The 17,910-nt window shown below is 42.9% G+C and overlaps 1 protein-coding gene across 4 annotated transcripts in view; it reads left to right on the forward strand.

Annotated features, from left to right (window-relative positions):
* The first annotated feature begins 4,196 nt into the window (after window positions 1-4,196).
* PDS5B (PDS5 cohesin associated factor B) overlaps window positions 4,197-17,910 on the forward strand; it is a 116,948-nt gene continuing 103,234 nt past the window's right edge. For 2 of the 4 annotated variants that reach the window (XM_037376578.1, XM_037376581.1), the window contains exon 1: window positions 4,229-4,357. The gene's annotated coding sequence lies outside the window, so the exon portion shown is untranslated. Of the gene's footprint in view, window positions 4,358-17,910 lie in introns of all 4 variants that reach the window. The other 2 variants (XM_037376580.1, XM_037376582.1) reach the window with 2 other exon arrangements.

Below are 17,910 nucleotides of genomic sequence, written 5' to 3' on the forward strand. Positions count from 1 at the left end.
AAAGTCTTGAAGTCACTGTTGCCAGCTCTGAAATCTTTGGCTCAAACTGCAGCAGCAACCAAAAAAATGCACTGAACAACAGAGATGTAAGGCATCATCAGGAAGAGTACTGAGAGCAAGACAGGAGGCAATTTGCTGCTCTGTGGGAAGTCTCAATGTACTCCTATCTTAAGTACAGCATGCAGCTCTGGTCTGCAAGGACACAACAAATTTTAAAAAGTGTTGAGAAAGATAACTAAAATGATCCAAGGGGAGAGACTGGCAGTCTGACAAAGTAGGGACTGAAAGGGTTTGGATTCTGATTGTGAGAAGACATGGATGAGAGGCACATGATCAAATTTTACTAATCAGTAAGGCCCTGTTTAAGATGAATGCAGAAATAATGTTCTTGACACAATGGGTAGTGGGCTTCTGTTATCTGCCACTGAAGTGGTCTAGAAAATACAGTGTCAGCAGGTTCAAGAAAGGATTAGATAAGTTAGTGGACAACAGGTCCATAAATTGATTCTAAAGGGACTAGACAGGTGTGTACCATCCATATACAAACCAGACATGTTGTATCCCTATCATATACAGCAGCTGTAGATGCTGGGAGCGTACAGTGAACAACACAAAGTAAACATGTCTCCCTAAATAGTATCTCTCTTTTGCTATTCTTGTTTTGTATGGAGGAATCCTATATTGGAAGAAGGATTTGCTGGAGCCAAGAAGATGCTCAATATGAGTTATGCATCTTGCTCAACTTTATTAGTTTCTAACACTACTTATATAGAGCTGATACACATGCATATTCGTAAAGCAGAAATATAATTGGCTAGTAGTCTCTAAACACGCGCGGTTCTCACACCCCTAATTATCATGACTAAAATAAGCATTCTATCCATGTAGCTAATTGTGTTGCTGTGCTTCAGCCTTGTAGTTTGTTACTCCCTATATTCCCATACCGGTCCCTATCTTTCTTGGCCCTGCACCTGCTTTCCCAGCAGCTGTAGCTTGTTACAGCCACGGCCTGTTGGCACAACATAATTACTTGGTCTCAGGATTCAAGAATAGCTCAAGGCTACCTTTCTTGTTAACTTCAGCACAGCAACCTCAGTACAGTTCTGATTACAGGCCTATTCTAATACCAGGCCTGGATTGTGCAGATCTTCAGCGATTCTAAGGCCATGCTTCTGCAGCCATTCTTCTACAATCCTACTACCTCAAAGTTTGCATTTAAGTTCCCTGCATTTGGGAAAACTGCAGGAAACAGCTGGAAATGCAAGGTGTGGGTCTCTGGGAAAACTATGTTGCTGATGGTGGTGCCGCTGCTGGTTACAAAATACAGGGCTAGACAGACTTTTGGTCTGAGTAAGAAGGACATTTTCATTGTTGAGAAGATTCTGTGTATTTCTGAGTACAAAGCTTCCCTTGTCACTGTAGTCTGCTATTTTCACACATTCTTTTTTACAGAGAGAAAGCTGTGAGAAGAGTACTGCTGTGTAGGATGTTCTTGGACTGGGATGTTCATCATTGTTGCTTGAACACTAAGAGGTGAACAGTGCCTTCAACACACATTCTGTGTGAAAGATCTGATTTTTGAAGGTCCGTGGCACTGGCTTTCTCTGTATGTCATACTGTAAACAAAACATTTATTTTGTGCAAATATTTTTAATCTTTCTGAAGTATGCAGCTCCTGTAAGTAACATAGATTAGTCCTTACTTTTGCCTGTGCTTTGAGAAAGTGGCAAATCTAGTCTAGTAAAAAGGAGTCTGCTTAAAGTTACCGGTGCCCTGTGAGATGTGGCATTTCATGTGGGAGAGCCCGAGCCTGCCCCGGGGACCGTACCCAGCGCTGACTCAGACTGCTGGGCACAGCTCTGCGCTTTTAGGACTGCATCGAAGAGGGACCGGCTACTTGCTGCTCCCTGCTGCAGGCAGAGTACTGGTTCCTAAGTCTTTCCAAATTATTTTCGGAGCGAGCTCCCGCGCAACACACCTAGCTGAGCCACCACACGACCGTGTAAGGAGGTCTGAGGCGGCCGGCCAGTCAGTCGCGACACTCCGCCAGCGCCGAGGAGCGGCAGCTCCATGCTGCCTCCTGCCGCCCATGGTCAGCGGGCCTCGGCCTCGGCTTGGCGGCGCCTCCTCACGGCGCGGCCGCCCTACGGCCGCCACCAAAGGCCGCCGGTGCGCCGCAGGCCGCTGTCCACCGGCCTCCCTGGGCGGGAACGGGCCGCGGCCCGGCGGGTGACGGCGAGCGGCCCGGCCGGCGGGCGGAGCGGTGTCGGACGGGCTCCCTCCGCAGGGCCGCCCGCGCTACTGCGGCGGGGCGGCGGCAGCCGAGCGCCCCTGGCGTTCCGCGGCGCCTGCAGCCAGCGCGGCGCGGCGGGGTGCCGCGCTTCGGCGGCGGCGAAACCCAGAGCGGGGCGGAGGAGGGAGAAGAATTACCTCCGAAACGTCGATTTCTGAAACGCTGAAGAGCCTCGGTGCAGGCACGAAACGAAGGGCAGAGCGTAACCGGGGGGAGGCCTCCGCTGCACGGCACCTCGCCCTGCTTCTGGAAGCGTTCAGGGCTCCAGGCGTCCCGACCGGAGCTGAAAGCGTTAACGTGCTGCTTTATCTGCTCCAGCACTTAGACGGAGCGAAAGACTTGCATATGAAGCACTTCAGCACTCTAGTTACTTTCACAGTTACACACCTGGTGTGGCAATTTCAGTGGCTGTAGGAAGGTTCTGACTTTTCCAGCGGTCTCTAAGTCTCACCGCACAGGCGTGTGAGCGCTCCGCAGGAGGCAGGTGTGTTCCCCAGCCTAAAATTTTGTCTCTCGCTGAGCCCAGGTAGATGGCAGTGGGGGAATGGAGGGGAAATTGTTCAAGCTGCATCAAAAAAATTATAACCCGGACTGCAAGTGTGGGATCCTTCTTAATAAGAAGTAATACAAAACTGTCAGGCAAAGTATTCCACTCTCTTCTGCCTGTGCGGCAGTACTTTTGTTTTCAGGAAGAGCGGGACAAACATAATTCACCCAGAAGTGTGAACAAGGGGAGTTTGGGGGCTTGAAAAGTGAGTTCTATGTAGTAGTTCTGGCGGTTCATCCTGGCAGGACTGATGTCGCCTTTAGTAGAAGACGGGGCTATTTAATTTAGTTTAGAACCCGAATGAAAATAAGGCAAAGGTGGTTTACAGTGTGTTTAGCAAGTTCAGAAGCCGTGAGGGAACTTGCTTAAGGATTTTAGATACTAGTTACAGTGTCTTGGCTAACATGCTGGTTAAGTATGTTTCTCACACTGGACAAAGCCCTGAGTATATTTCAACAGACCCACCGAGGATGATTTATGTTTTCAAAATCATAATGCTCTAAACACTTCCATGTTCTCCTGATGTGTCATTCATAAATGTAGCATTTTATCTGTGGCGGTGAGAAGATATTACATCACTTTTCTGTTTGCATTTTCCTGTGCGGGCGGCCCTGAAACTCTTGCAGTTACTGAAGCAAAACCAAGGGGTGTGATGAGCGATTTCTGCTGGGTTTTCTGCTCTTTCTCCGCAGTTAAGCAACTTAATTCCTTACCGTTTTACAGTAATCCCCTAGTAATTCGCATTGTTTGAGGGAAAGACTTATTTCACTGATTCACGCAGTGCACATCAGCAGGTAACCGGCCGCAGTTCATCCTCCAGCCGCCCCGCCGGCCCTCTCTCGGTCCGGGCCGTCGCTTTATCTCCTGTTCACGGTCTCTGATTCTGTGAGTGCTGCAGCTTGGCGGCCGGGACTGCTGAAGTAAGGTGCTCGGCCAGCCGGGAAACCGCGCCGCCGCGTTCCCAGACCTCGTTCCTCGCTTTTGGCAAGGCTCCGCACGGCCCGGCGCGGCTGCCGGTGGTCTGCCCGCGGAGGCAGGCTCCGTCGTGGGCTTCCCCGGCTGGAGGGCGAGGGCTGGACTGGGCCTCGGGGCGCGAACACGCGTGGGGAGGGGTCGTGGCTTTTAACATCCCACCTCTCCCCCGGGCTTCGCCGCCTGGCAGCGGTGCTCCGCGGCTGCCGGCGGCGGCGGCGCGGCGGGCCGGGGCGCGCTGGCCGTGGGGCCCTGCGACCGGTGGCTCCGGCCGGTGCCCGCGCCGTGGCGGCGGCGGGGGGCCGGCAGGGGGCGCTGCTGCCCCGCTCTGGCCCCGCTCGCTTCCCTCGGCGGTTCCATTGGAGCAGCCGGAGACAAGTTGGCGCCATTTTGAAGCCGACAGGGGGACCGGGGCGAGCTGCGGAAGGGGAGGGGGTTAGAGGCGATTGGCTGCGGCTACGGCGGCAGCTCCTCTCCGAGCCCGGAGCAGCGGCAGCGCGGAGCGGACCCGCCTGGGACCAGCGAGGAGAAGCGGCTGCGGCGGGGTAAGGAGCCCGGCGCCTCGGCCACGGTTACCCGCACCGCGTACTCGCTCCATTTTCCTTTCGCTGTGGCGGGGGCGGGGGGCGCCCGCTCGGACCGAGCTCCGCGGCTAGCGCTCGAGGAGGAGCAGGAGGGGGGGCGAGACCTCCCCTTGGCCCGTGGCGGAGCCCCCCCTTCCCATCCCCCTCGCCCCTTAACGGGGCTGCTCCCCTCCCCCTTTCCTGTGGCCGGCGTCACAAATTAAATTTGCCGCCCCCCCTTTCCCTTCCCCCCCCCCCCCCCCCGCACTCCCCCGCACCCCGGGCGCGGCGGGGCCCCGCGAGGGGGTGACCTTGGCTGGGTGCGCGCTGCCCCGGGGCCTGGGGGTCTCCCCCTCCCCCCCCAGGTGGCCCGGCGGGTGGTGTCGCGCGCTCCGCGCCGGTGGCTCCGGGCGGCGGGGGCGGGGGGGAGGGAAGGAGGGAGGGAGGGAGGGAGGAGGCTGCTCGCCCGTTGTGGTGAGTGATCGCGGCTCCCTCGGGTGTCCCCTCCCTGCCCCTTGCAGCCGGCCTAGTCCCCGCTCGGGCTGCGCCGGGGCTCCCGCCGCCTCGCGCGGCTGCCCGGGCTCGGCGAGGGGACACCCCCCGCCACCCCCACCTCCCCTCGCCGCCCGCTTCGGTTTTTCCGCCCTGCACTTCGCAGCGATCGTCAGCCGGGAGGAGCTGGCGGCCGTTAAGGACCTCGGTTTGGTGGGTCCCTACTTCTGCGAGCCCGTTTCTTTCATGCTGCCCCCCCACCCCCCGCTTTCTTTTTCCTTCCCACTTTGTATCAGGCTCTGTTAGAAAGCGCTCGGGAAGGAAGGGGGGCGGGGGTGGGGGGGTTTGCCGCCGCCTGGTAGGTGGAAAACTATGAATTTTACATCTGAATTGCCAGATGGGGAATGGTTAATTTATAGGTTATGTATTGTTTACGTTGAGAGCCTCTGGTCAGGATTCTAGGTCTGTAACTTCATCCTGCTGCAAATAAATCACTATCTATTCTTCAAAACAAATCAACAATTAATGATGGTGAACAATCCTGGAAAAATTAAACGGCAGCAGAGCAGCTCCTAGGGAGCTGGATTTTGCCGTGCAAGCCGCCTTCTGACTTCGGTGCTTGCCTCCTGTGCCGCTGCTTGCTGAGGGCTGTGATAATTTTGTGAGCCGTTCTGTTCTCCCGTTTAACACAACTGCTGAAGTATTCTCGTGTCTGTCTTTGTTTTGTGCTTGCTGGGTAGGTGCTGTGGCTGTAGTTGATTTCTCTTTGCTGGGGATGGAATGGAAGGGAGCATTGAAAATTTGAGTGGCTTTATAGTTGAAAGCGGGTGTCAAATCACATTTTGGGATGGAGATGAGATGACGTGCATTCCTTCGGGTTTTCGCCTTCCAAACTAGTGGAATCGTTCAGTTTTCAGATGATAGAAATTTTGCTTGGTATGTCTCGTATGCAATACAGATACGCTCTAAATATTATATATACTTATGTCAAGAGATACATTCAGCTATTTTGCATCTTTTTGAGGTATGCTATGCGCAGACCACCCTAAAAGAAAACTGATAGTGACAGACAATCAGGTAAGGTAGTTTAACGGAGGTGTGTGTATCACGTTCATCACAGGCATTTGAAAGTGTGCACTGGAGATGAACTGGAGCGCTGGAGAAAGTAGTGCAGTACTTCAGTACTCGCATGACATCTTGTGTCTGTGTTTGAAGCAAGGTTGTACTTGTATTACTGTGAGGTGGGGGTGTGTGGTGTGGTTTTGTGTGTGGTGTTTTGTTTGTTTGGGATTTTTTAATACAGTTCTTACACAGTAGTGTTGGTTGTGTGTCTCTTGCATTCCTATTGCTAGTTGCTATATGGATTGGATAAACTGTAGTTCAGCTTTTGATGAAACAGCTAAATAAATCAAATTAAAATGGAAAATCATATGTGTGTAACACTTGTATGTTCTTTTTTACCCTTGTGTGCCATATAAATATTGGGTTTAGGCTGTATCTCTCAAGCTTACTTAGGGACTTAAATTGAGCAAGTCAGCGAAGTTCATTATTAAGCTGTAATTAAAAATATAAAATCTAACAGTCATTGTTAGCATTTGGAAAAGCATAGTAATGAAATATGGGCATGACCTCAGGCGTTATCCATTTTTGGCTCTAGAACAGGAGGCTTGGTTACGTCCTGTAGATCAAAAGAGATGCATTTTCTTTTGGGATATGTTGCTGTCTACCAGGCTCTCAGGTTATGCATTTTTCCCCTCTGTCTCTTTCTTCAGTCACACAGTTTATATTCATACAGAAGAGCAAGAGATTGTATGGGCTATGTGTAGAAGCCTTTTAGTAAGGGATTTTCATTTAAAGATCTTCGGAGTAAATGTGTTTTCTTCTAGCCTGAGTTTGGAAGAGGTAATAAAGGCTACTTGTTGCACAAGGAGAATTTTCATGGGAGCAATGAATAAGAAGATGTGAAGCTGAACAGTAATAGCATGCAAAGTAGGAAACGGAGGAAAATGTGATACTACAACTCATTGTTTTTCTCTACCGTTTTCATTCTAATATCCCTTTCTCTTAATATTTCTTAGTCCAAATACATACCTTTCTCTTTCTTGACACAGTCTTCCTCCCTGCCTTCTGACAAGTTTCTTTATTAGACCCTAAAAGTACTTCTTGTGTGTCGTACACTATCTTGCCACTTGTCAGTACCATACTCCCTTTAACAAGCTTCTAAAGTAACAGTGTGTTTGCTATTAGCACATAATGTCAATACTGCAACCTGAAATAATCTTTGGAAAGACCGAGAGAGTATTGGAGGCTTTCAGTTTTGAAATTGTTTGGTAAGGGAAAGCAGAGATTTATTTTTTTTTTAAAGGATGGGTTAGTGTGATGATCTTTGGTGGTGAAGTGTTATGTTGATTTACCAAATCTGTAGACCTTCTGGAGTATTTGAATAGCATTGACAGATCTTGGAAGGAATCATGCGCAGGCTTTAAGAACTGCAAAATATATGCTGTAAAAAACCCCACCAATCTTCTCCTTGCCCTCAGAGGTTGAACATCTAAAAGTTAAGACTGTGCAGATATGTAAATGATATGCCTATTGCTTTTCCATTGGTGACATCTTCAGTTGAATGTGGTCTTGCAGAAAACTTGATATTTCTGCTTAGTTTTGATACTTAAGTAAAATATATCAAAAGTGAACTGTATAAATGAAAATGAATTTCAGCAAGTTAGTGGTTTATTTCAAAATCTCTTGGAAACATTTTGGATTCTACAATAAAAAATTAATATGCATATTTACTGTAACACATCAAACTTGAAACAATTCCATGAAATACAATTAATATTTTAACTTCATTTTTAAGAATAAAAATGTTAATGCTGCCATTCTTTTTAAAAGTTATTACTGTCTGTTTCTGCATATACTGGTTTTCAACCTCTTCTAAAGTGTGAAGAAGTCTTTGAAATGGGTTCCAAGGATTAAGACCTCCATTACTTTGTCTCCATCTATGGAATTTACTTTTACACATCCCACCCTAAGCAGTGGAAAAACATTCTGCATCACTCTTCTTCTTTTATATTGCCCGGTCTTCAGCTCTGTTGTAGCAGCTCATGACAACTTTGGTATTAATACGTTTCAAGAAGTAATAATAAAAACCCAGAAAGCACGATACTTCATCAAGAGCAGATGGGCATGTTTGTACTAATCATCTTGTGTCTGTCACCATTTATATGGTAGTACCGTAACCAGGGATCAGGACCCCATCTGGGATTTTCTAATTTAGACCCTGTTCTTTAAAGATCGATTCCAGACAATACTAACTGTGTGTACTTTTTCTCTGACTTAATTAGAAATCCTGGTGGATGCTTCTGCTGCTGGAATGAGACACTTCACTTGCACGCTCTTTAATGGGCAAAAAAGACATGAAGTTAGCAGTCAAAAATGTTATTGTCTTAATTGCTTCCATTGTGTGGTCACCTAAACTACATTTTGTATCTCTTTTAAAGAGGACTAGATTCAGCTAAAACTTAATCACTTAGAAAGTAACTGTTGAGTGAGGTTTTCCACCTTTTGTGTAAATATATGCATTAGTTGTCTGCAGCTATCAAAGCAGCCTCTGGTTCTCTGTGAGACACCTGCAGTGTATCAGCATTGTAGCTCAATTCAGCATCAAGAAAGGAGGGGAGGAGAAAAAATGAAGATTTTTTTTTTTTCATAGTTATCCACACTGAGTACGTTCATGAGGAAATCTTAAAAAAAATTACATCAAAACTTTATGTAATCTTTGGGCCATCTTGAGTTTGACTGTTCACTTTGCTGCTTTGTTACTTGGATACAGAGTTTCGATGAAGACAGTAAGATTTCCAGGACATCTTTGTTTGGCATTGCAAATGTTAGATTTCTGCTTTTAACAAAAAAGAGCTGAGATGAGTTGTCAGTTATGAGAATTGAGCAGGAGATACTTCATGGAAACTTCTTACTGTATTTAGGGATTCCCCTCCAGCATTTACCTACTTAAAAAACTTGATACTTTTCTTGGGGAAGATCTACAGAGGTGCTAGGCAGCTTGCCATTACGTGTGATACTGTCTCGGATAATTATTTTGTTATTTGACAGTTCAGTATGAAGCATTGTATGTTGTTCATTATGACTTCCTGTACATAGAAACAAAGTGTGTGGAAGAGACTGAAGCTTTTTGTGCCATCAAGTTGTGAAAGCTTTTGTGTGGGACAATGTCTATGGACACTGTGCCACCCAGTGCTTTTCAGAGGTTTAAGAGAGGTAGATCGTGCATGCTTAATGCATGGCATATAATAAAGTTTACGTTGGGTTTTCTTCCTTTGAAAGTGTGAACTAGTCAGAATAAGGCTATAACATTTTGTGTTCCTGTTCTTTTCAAAATAGAAGAAAGTATAGATAAGCTCAATGATAAAGTCTTCAGATTTGTGAGGGAGTTTTGCAGAGGGATAGCAAGTAGGAGACACATTTTTCTTCCATTTGCCCGGCTTAGATTATGCAGTCTGTAGTTCTTGGAAGCGTTTCTGCAGCTGAGGGAATTAAGAACAGTTTTTCATGCATGTACAATTTTCGGGAGGAAATAGTCTGCGCTTGACTTGAGGTAGTGTAACTTGGGCAAGACTTTCAAAATGCTTCAAATGTTGCCTATGGTAAGCTCTCCATTAGGTTCGTACAGTGTTATATATGAGCATGTTTAGAGATACTTTTTATTTTTTAATGGGTCATTGCCCCCTTAATCTTCTCTATTACATACAAAAATGCCTTAAACCAATATTCAAATAAAAATTTCTTTGTAAAAATAGGAAACAGTTTTAATTCATTTCTGACCTCTTAAGTACATGTCATGGTGGTATTTAGTTACAATTTATATATAATTTTTTCAACTTGCTGTATTTAGGAATTGGAGCTGTGTATCAAAGTTGGCTGATGTATTTTCCAAAAGCTGGAAAATGTGAAATGAATTGACTGGGGACTGTGGGAAGGGAAAGCATATCTAGTGGTTTGGGTGATTGAATGTCACTTTGGAATACTGGAATTCTTTCTTTCTATCAGTTTCTTGTGGTCCCAGATAAGTCTGTTTAAACCAAACTCCCCACAAGAGCTTATTAGTAGAACATTGATTTCCTGGGAGACAGTTTCTAGACCCTGACTACTTCTGCATGGCTCAACAGAAGCTTTAGTTTTGGACAGTGCTGAATAACATGGTGTACTTTAAAGTTGTGCCCTAAATTTCTCTAACAGTGCAGGCAAAATTGGTGGATAGTTCTTAAATTTTAGCCTGTAACTTGGGTTACTCGTCTATAAAATGGGAAGGATACCCATATTTATAAAAAAAATTAGTGTAAGTGTTGTGAAAACAAGTTAATTATTATGGCATGCTAATGTATTACAGTGGTGAGTCCTGTACAGAAGACCAGTAGGGGATTAAGTCTCTTTGGAGCATGGTTGAAATAGGATGTAATAAGGGACACACGTGAAATTACAAGGGGAAAAGTTGAGTAGCTTTGCTTTGAATGAGAGAATTTCTGTGGTGTGGAAGAAGTTAGTGAAGGGTCAGGTAAATCAGCTCCTTTTGTGTGTATTCTCTTTAATGTTGTATAAGAGACATTAAGAGTTAGCAAACATGAGAATTAAGAACTGATTTTGCAACTATTTCCATGCTTTGCTGTTCCTTTTTAAGCAAACTTAGTAAACAAATTCACTGTATGGATGTGCTCCTGCGAGTCATTAGGTTGTAACTTTTAGCTACGTGTAGCTACTACTAATTAAATGGATGGAATGGTATCAGTAGCAGTATGTTTTTTCTCTTTTAACCAGAGGTATGAGAGTGTTTCAGTGGATGCTTGCAAGTGCTTGTTGTTGGTAGAAAAGCAATGTAATGTATGATGATTGCATGTGGTACTGCAGGCCCTGGGAAGGACTGACTTCTGCTGGATGTGCATTCCCCTCCTGCAGCAGATTTTTCTGCTCTGGTCCTTCTGTCTAGTTTGTCCTCATACCTCTTCAGGCTTCTGTTTTCAATGCTTTGTTGTCCAAGTAAATCCTACTTGCTTTCTCACCTTGTTCAACACTTAAACGTCCAGCCTTGAGGTTCCTAAACTGTGGTGTATGGAGTTTGGGGTTTTTTTTTTGTTTGTTTGTTTGGTTTTTTTGTTTTGTTTGGTTTTTGTTTGTTTTTTTTTTAACCCACATCCCCCCCCCCCCCCCCCCCCCCCCCCCTTAAATTTGTGTTTTGGTTGAATGCATTTCCCATAACCCCTAAATCCATAAAGCCCTAAATTTGTCTGATGTAGCTGCTTGTTCCCTGCAGCAGAGTTGGTAGAAGTCAGTGTGTGCATACCTCCGTTGTTTCCATGCTAAACTGAGCTTTCTGTCTTAAAGACTTAAGACGGACTGCACTTGAACTGAGAATGTGTTTGAGGTGTGGACAATTCCGGCTTTTTCTGCCAAAGAAACAGCAACATCTGGTTGTGAGCAGACAGGTGGATTAGTGATGGATTCAGTTGTCAACAGGAATTACTAGAGGCGTTTGTTAGTCTGGTTTGGCTATGTTAACCTTCTAACTTCAGGGGAATCAGGAGAGAGCAACCCATAATGTGCACGTGAACAGTTCTTGTACAGTGGTGGAAACTCTCCGAATTATTTTATTATGATTGCATGCCTACAGTCATAGTGCAAGCAGCTATGTTTCTTCATTAATACTTCAAAGTTTACTCCTTTCAATTGGAAAACCCATCCTTTTAACAATGAGTAAAGATTAGTTTCTATTGAGTTTTTGTTTACAGTTATCTGCTATAGGTGTTACTTGTGTCCTAAATGTTTCTATTTATGGAACATAATCCAGAGGAGATTGTGTAGGGGTTTTGTTGGTGTTTTTTGTTTTGTTTTGTTTGTGTGTTTTTTGGGGTTTTTTTTTTTTTGGTATGTTAATGATGATGTACTTTTAATTTCTTTACTGGGTAGATTTTTGTCCTCCTTGGGGGGTGGGGTGGTCTTGTGGTATTACAAGGAAGCAATCCAGCCTGGTAAAATGAGGTGTGTGTCGTTACTATGTATCGGCACAGATCTGAGCCTGAGCAAAAGTACAACCTACACACTAGTGCACACAATGAATTTGGCTGTCACTGTGCAGTGGTATGTCATGGAATTTCTCAAGTTGGAAGGGACTCATAAGGATCATCGAGTCCAACTCCCTGCTCCCCACAGAACTACCTAAAACTAAACCGTATGACTAAGAGTGTGGTCCAGGTTACCGGGTGTGGTGCTGTGATCGCCTGGGGAGCCTGTTCCAGTGATCTAACATCCTCTCGGTGAAGAACCTTTTCCTAATGTTTGATCTAAACTTCCCCTAGTGCATCTTCATTCCATCTCCTTGTGGAGATATCATTCCTAACACAAATGATAAGCTGCAACTGAAGGGTAACTAAATATTAAACATGAATTTCAAAAGAGAAAGCAGACCAAAGAGTTTGAAAATTTAGTACGGGGAAGGTTAGTGTAGCTTAATAGTACATACACTCCTGTTTGTACCTATGCCAGGATTAAAATGCGTTAATGTGTGTAACTTTCTGAAAGAAGTGTGCAAAGAAGATAGAGCTAGGTTCCCTTCACTAGGCCCAGTGACAGGGCCAGAGGCAGTGGGCACAAACTGAATCACAGGAGGTTCCCTCTGGACACCATGCGACACATTTTCACTGTGATGATGACCAAGCAAGCACTGGTACAGGTTGCTCTGGGAGGCTGTGGAGTCTCTATGTATGGAGATGCTCAAAAGCCATCTGGATATAGTCCTCAGCAACCAGCTTTAGGTGATCCTTCTTGAGAAAGGGGGTTCGACCAGTTTGACCTCCAGAGGTCCTTCCAGTCTCAGCCATTCTGTGAAAGCATAATCCACTGGGCTAAACAATTATAAGGGAAGAATAACTGTATTAGAAGTTACAGGAGTGAACAGGTTATTGGCAGAGTTTACATGTCGGTCAAGCATAGAGATAAATGTCAAGGGTAAGTTAAGACTTTGCAGATAGAAGCATCAAAAGAATTTTCAGCTTCAACTTTTTTAAGTGATCTTATTTTTAGGCTCATGTATGATAGCAGATGACTAGACTTTGTCACTTGAAGTTTCTTCTAGTCCTGTGGTCTTAAAAAACTAATGCACTTAGCTCACCTAGTTGCGGTAAGTCTTCATCTAATTTGTGCTTTGTAATTACAGTTATGGGTTCTTCCTCTGTCTTCAGGGACACAATTATTTTTTCAGTCTATGGTTTTCTGTCACTTAGAGTTTTGTGAAAAGCAAATAAAAATGTTCTGCTTAGCTAGGGGAAAAAAAAGCCAAACTGATACAAATAGAAGTTGTCTACCCAGATGGCTTGTAAAACACCCAGTTGAATGTGATTTTGGTACTAAGATTTCTGTATGCAATCCTAATATAAATGTTTGTTTCTAATTCATATTGATTAGGAGTGGGTGTTGTGTTGATTAGCACAGCATCTGACTTTGTAGTGCAATACCCATTCTTTCTTTTAGGTCATAGGATTCAATCCATCCCACTAGTGTTTTTGTTGATCTTTAGTAATTCTGTATTGAATTATTTGTTATAGGGCGTGAGGCATTTAATTTTATGGTTTTTAATGTTACATGCAAAGTTAGGAGTGGAAGGGAGTTCTCATTTATTTATACAAATTCTGATTTGTTACTCAAGCAACGTTATATAGGTTGTCCATCTGTGAAATTTTACAAAATGTTGTTTTGCTTCTGTGGTAGCATGCTAGTATTCTTAATGTATGGGGGTTTTTTTTGTTTGGTTTTAATACTTAGAGAAAAAAAACCCCAAACCCTAACAGACTTTCATAGTAAGGCTCAAGAAGGCATTTTTTGCCAATTAAATGAAATAGTAAAATAATACCAAGTGTTGTTTCCTCGGCAATACAGTGATTAAACTTGATCTGTATGTAGTGTCTGTCTGTAGTTGTCTTCTGCATTCTGTCATGTTCCCCTTATTTTCCCCATGGCTTCCATGCCACTCTTGTATGTTTTCTTTTCTCCCCTTGTGTATAAATACTACAGATGTTAGCCTTCTGAGGTTATGTAATGCAAGATAGCTGAGATTTTTTTGCTACTTTTGTTTGTTATGCTGTTTCGAAAATAGAGTTAATGTAAAGGAAAATAGCAATTCCTGCCTCCTTCCCCCAATTCTTTTCCAGCTTTTGGAGGATAGAAACAAATAATTCGTCCGTAACTGTAGCTTCCCTGCTAAAAGAAGGCTGTGTCAGAATTATGGCCATAGACTAGTGAATCTGTGAAGTTTGGGTGTCTAGGCTGGTTGTCAGTTCTCTTGTTTTAGAGTAGCAGTCTAAGAACTTTTTATCAGCGTTTCTGGTGATTATGGTAAGAGAAGTATTTTGTAGAGTGAAAGGTCTCCTTTTTCAAGTAACCACTCATGTAGCCTACAACAGCAAGATACTAATCTCTTGTATACTGATAAGAGTTCTGTTGTATTCTATTTTCATGTTTTGCTTCAGTTACCGACTGGAAAGTTGTTCCAAAACTTTAAAAAGTAGAAGTCTGCCTCTAGTAATTGGTTTTTTCTTCGTTGTCTGAGCTGTTTATCTTTGTGTTTTTGTCTTATGGTGGTTCATTTTCTTTGGGTGAGGTCTTCATTTACAGTGATTTCTGCCCCTCTTCCAGTTAACCTTCTGACTGTCTCTTCTTGTTGCCTCTGTAGATATGCTCTCCTGATGTAATAGAGTTTACGTGCTCTTTTTCTGTTTAAATTATCTCAATGATAGCTGCTGGTAGCTGTACATAGTATTCCAAGCTGGTTCTTGCCAGTACTTTAAAATCTGTGTTAGATGTTGAAATTTTGGTTTTGTGGGGTTTTGTTTGTTTTTTGAGGTACACTCTCTAGAATGACTGTTAGCACTAGTGTATATTCTTGTGATTTTCTGTGTCTGGACCTAGGTATAGGACTACCCTTCGGCCCCCAGTTTTTTCCTCTTGCAGTTAACTTTTTCAGACTTGTAGTATATGTTCTTGTTTGAGGGTTCAAATGCAGTCTGTATACATACAAATATTTCAGTTTCTCTAATCTTTTCTTTCAGTGTTTTACTGCATCCGTCCCTGTATGATTTCCAATTTAATGCTTACATAATAAATGGATTTGCAGTGTAAGGAAAGAGCTTATTGTTTATCACACACTGATCAAACATAAATTGTCCCAGGGTAATATGATAATCTTATAAGTTACGTCTATCCCTGTATTTAAAATTCTTACTTTAGCATGCAAATATTCTTCTGAATTCTTCAAATATTATTGATATCAAACTAGTGCAGCTGTACTGGCAGTATTACTTTTTTGCTGTACATTATTAGTGACAGTGCTGCCTTTATTTTCTTGTACTACACTTTAATTTTTAAGTACCTTTTGAAAAGGTTTTTATACCACACTGGTTCATGAATTCTCAGATGGTGTCTGTGCAGTTCCTTTGATTTGAAAAGGTGAAGTTCCTAAGTGTAGACACAGTAACTTCTGAGTATACCTGTTACCAGTTGCCACAGGAATGGAGTTTTACCTGCTGTTTCTTTGAAAATGGGTATTCAGCTGGCTTTTTAGGGTATTTCAGTATCTTCTTGATACACAATCATTCCATGCAGCAGTATTTTTTTTTTTAATTATTTTTTTCTTCCTGGTTTTAGCTGTTGAAAACTGCTTGAAACTCATTTGTTCCTTTGGCATGGACATTGCCTGTGACCAGCATGTTGGAATTGTATACATCTCCAAATCACTTCTTCTCTTAATTTGTGCCTTTCAAAACAGAGACTTAATTTATGCATTGCTTGTGTCAATTTAATATAAACTTTCATTGTCTCTGAATGTTGGCAAAATTGTATCCTGAGGGATTACAGATTGATATTGTTTGTGAAACAAGTTTTGTCATTGTATATAGGCTGGAGAATAACCTATATCCTGACTAAGTATGACACAGAGTAGTTCTGGTCCTCCAAGTATATGCACATGGCTTTTTTGACAGAAGAGTTGTTTTTTATTCCAAGTTTCCCACTGAGAGCAGTATTCCCAGATGCAGTAATAATTAGTGAGGAGGCTCATATGGATGAATTTCACTGTTTCTCCTCAGTATTGTATAGCTCAGACATACAGATAGAATGTTGTGAATGTTTCTTAACTTTCTGAAAGCCACCTGTATTGATTGTGTTGGTGTCTGTGATAGTTTCATGTGGTATTATGGAAGCAGAGTTATCCTATAGCTGATCCATGTGCTGTTGGTTCATAATCTGTGAAATGCCAAAATATGTCCAGAACGTTTATGCTTATGATCTTAACTGATACTGATAGTTCACTGAGTTACACTCTCTGATTTGCTGTATAAACAGGATTGCAAGTGTGTCCTTTGACAAATATATTTTGGGCACCAGTATGTCAGACTTCTCACCAGCACCGGAAAGGCAGGGTATCTCAAAGCCATCCCCTAAAAGTAGCCAGGTGAACATGTCAGAGTGAGGTAATGAATGAAATGAGTCTTCATTCATTAGTGGTGGACTTTAATGGGCTTTTGTGAGCTTTACAGTCTTGCTTAATTCTCCCTGAGTATCATTGTAATAATTAAATTACTATGCTTTATTCTCAAATCTTGTCAGTGTTATTTCAAAGTGTGCCTTCATGCGAAACACTTGATTTCAGTTTAATACTGATTAGTCTGAGTCTTCTGTATGAGCAACTGAGTTAACTTTCCTGGTTTTATTGCAGTCATAACATTAGCAAGAAGGGTGGGAGAAGTCTGATTTCTTGAGTTAGTTCAATATATGTACTTTAATTTTAGTCTTCCTTAGACCATGACCATACTGTAGACTCAAGTTTGTTGGGTTTTTTTGGGACTTCATTCTTTTCTAAACTCTATTCAAATTGTCCTGCCAAGGCACAGACATAATCAATAAAGACAATTTTTTTAGGCTTTATTATTAAAATCAAGAGTCTGTAGAGAATATGTGTATCATGGCTTTTCAGAAGCTTTGGGCAGGTTTTCTTGGGGGCAAAGAATATGCTGTAATGCCCTTACGGTAAAGAGTATTCTTTTCCTAAATGGGTATTTGTATTCTAGGGGACAGGGAAACTAACATCTTTATAGGCAGCTCTGTCAGATTTGTGTTACATCGAATTGTTTGCTTCATTTGGATTTATTCTTGGATGTGGTTGAGCTATTAACACTCAACTGAAGGTGCTTTACATAGGGTATATCATATAAGTATTTCAGGTTTTTCAAAGCTGATGTGACTGATTTTTTTTTTTTGTGTGTGTGTGTTTGTTTTTTTTTAATGGAGACAATCAGGAAAACTTAAGAAGTGTTAGCAGCCTGTCTAACGTAGCTAAACTTCATAGTGTGTGATAGTGACCTTTAGTATGTGAGAAGGTTTCATCCTTTGAAGGGTAAGGTGAAAAGGTCATTGACAAAAACTTAATGGCTTTTTCTCAGACTTAATGAAACATAAGCTGTTCTTTGTGCCTGCCTTTCTCCCTGCTTCTCCTCCTGGCTGGAAGAGTGTTCTTTACACAAAATCTTCTACATCTGAGGTGTACGTCCAACACTACATTTCTGACTTTGTGAGTGTAATGATATCCTGCGTATTAACAACTCCACGCATGCATTCTTTCCCCGTTTCTTCAAGGAATTGTATTTTTGTAGAGTAAAATAAATTACTATAGGACTAAGTGTATTAGGTGAAAACTGTCATGCTCCTGTCCAACTAAATTTTAAGTTCAAGCCAATTTGAATGACTTACTGTACTTTTTTGCAATATTACCATTTCTGTTATTTCACATGATTTGTGTTTGTTCTTAAGCACTCTGAGGACTGGTCATAGTCTGCTTGTTACACACTTTTTTTAAGCTTTTGTATAGTATGCTTGTGTAATATGACTACCTAACAAGCAATGAAGTGGAATGTTTTCCATAGTATTTTGCTGACAAATAGGTTGCAGACGTCTATTTTACTGACATCATATTTTGTCAGCCTATACTC

This window comes from Falco rusticolus, chromosome 2 (assembly GCF_015220075.1).
Source record: "Falco rusticolus isolate bFalRus1 chromosome 2, bFalRus1.pri, whole genome shotgun sequence".
In the NCBI taxonomy this organism is placed as follows: Eukaryota; Metazoa; Chordata; class Aves; order Falconiformes; family Falconidae; genus Falco; species Falco rusticolus.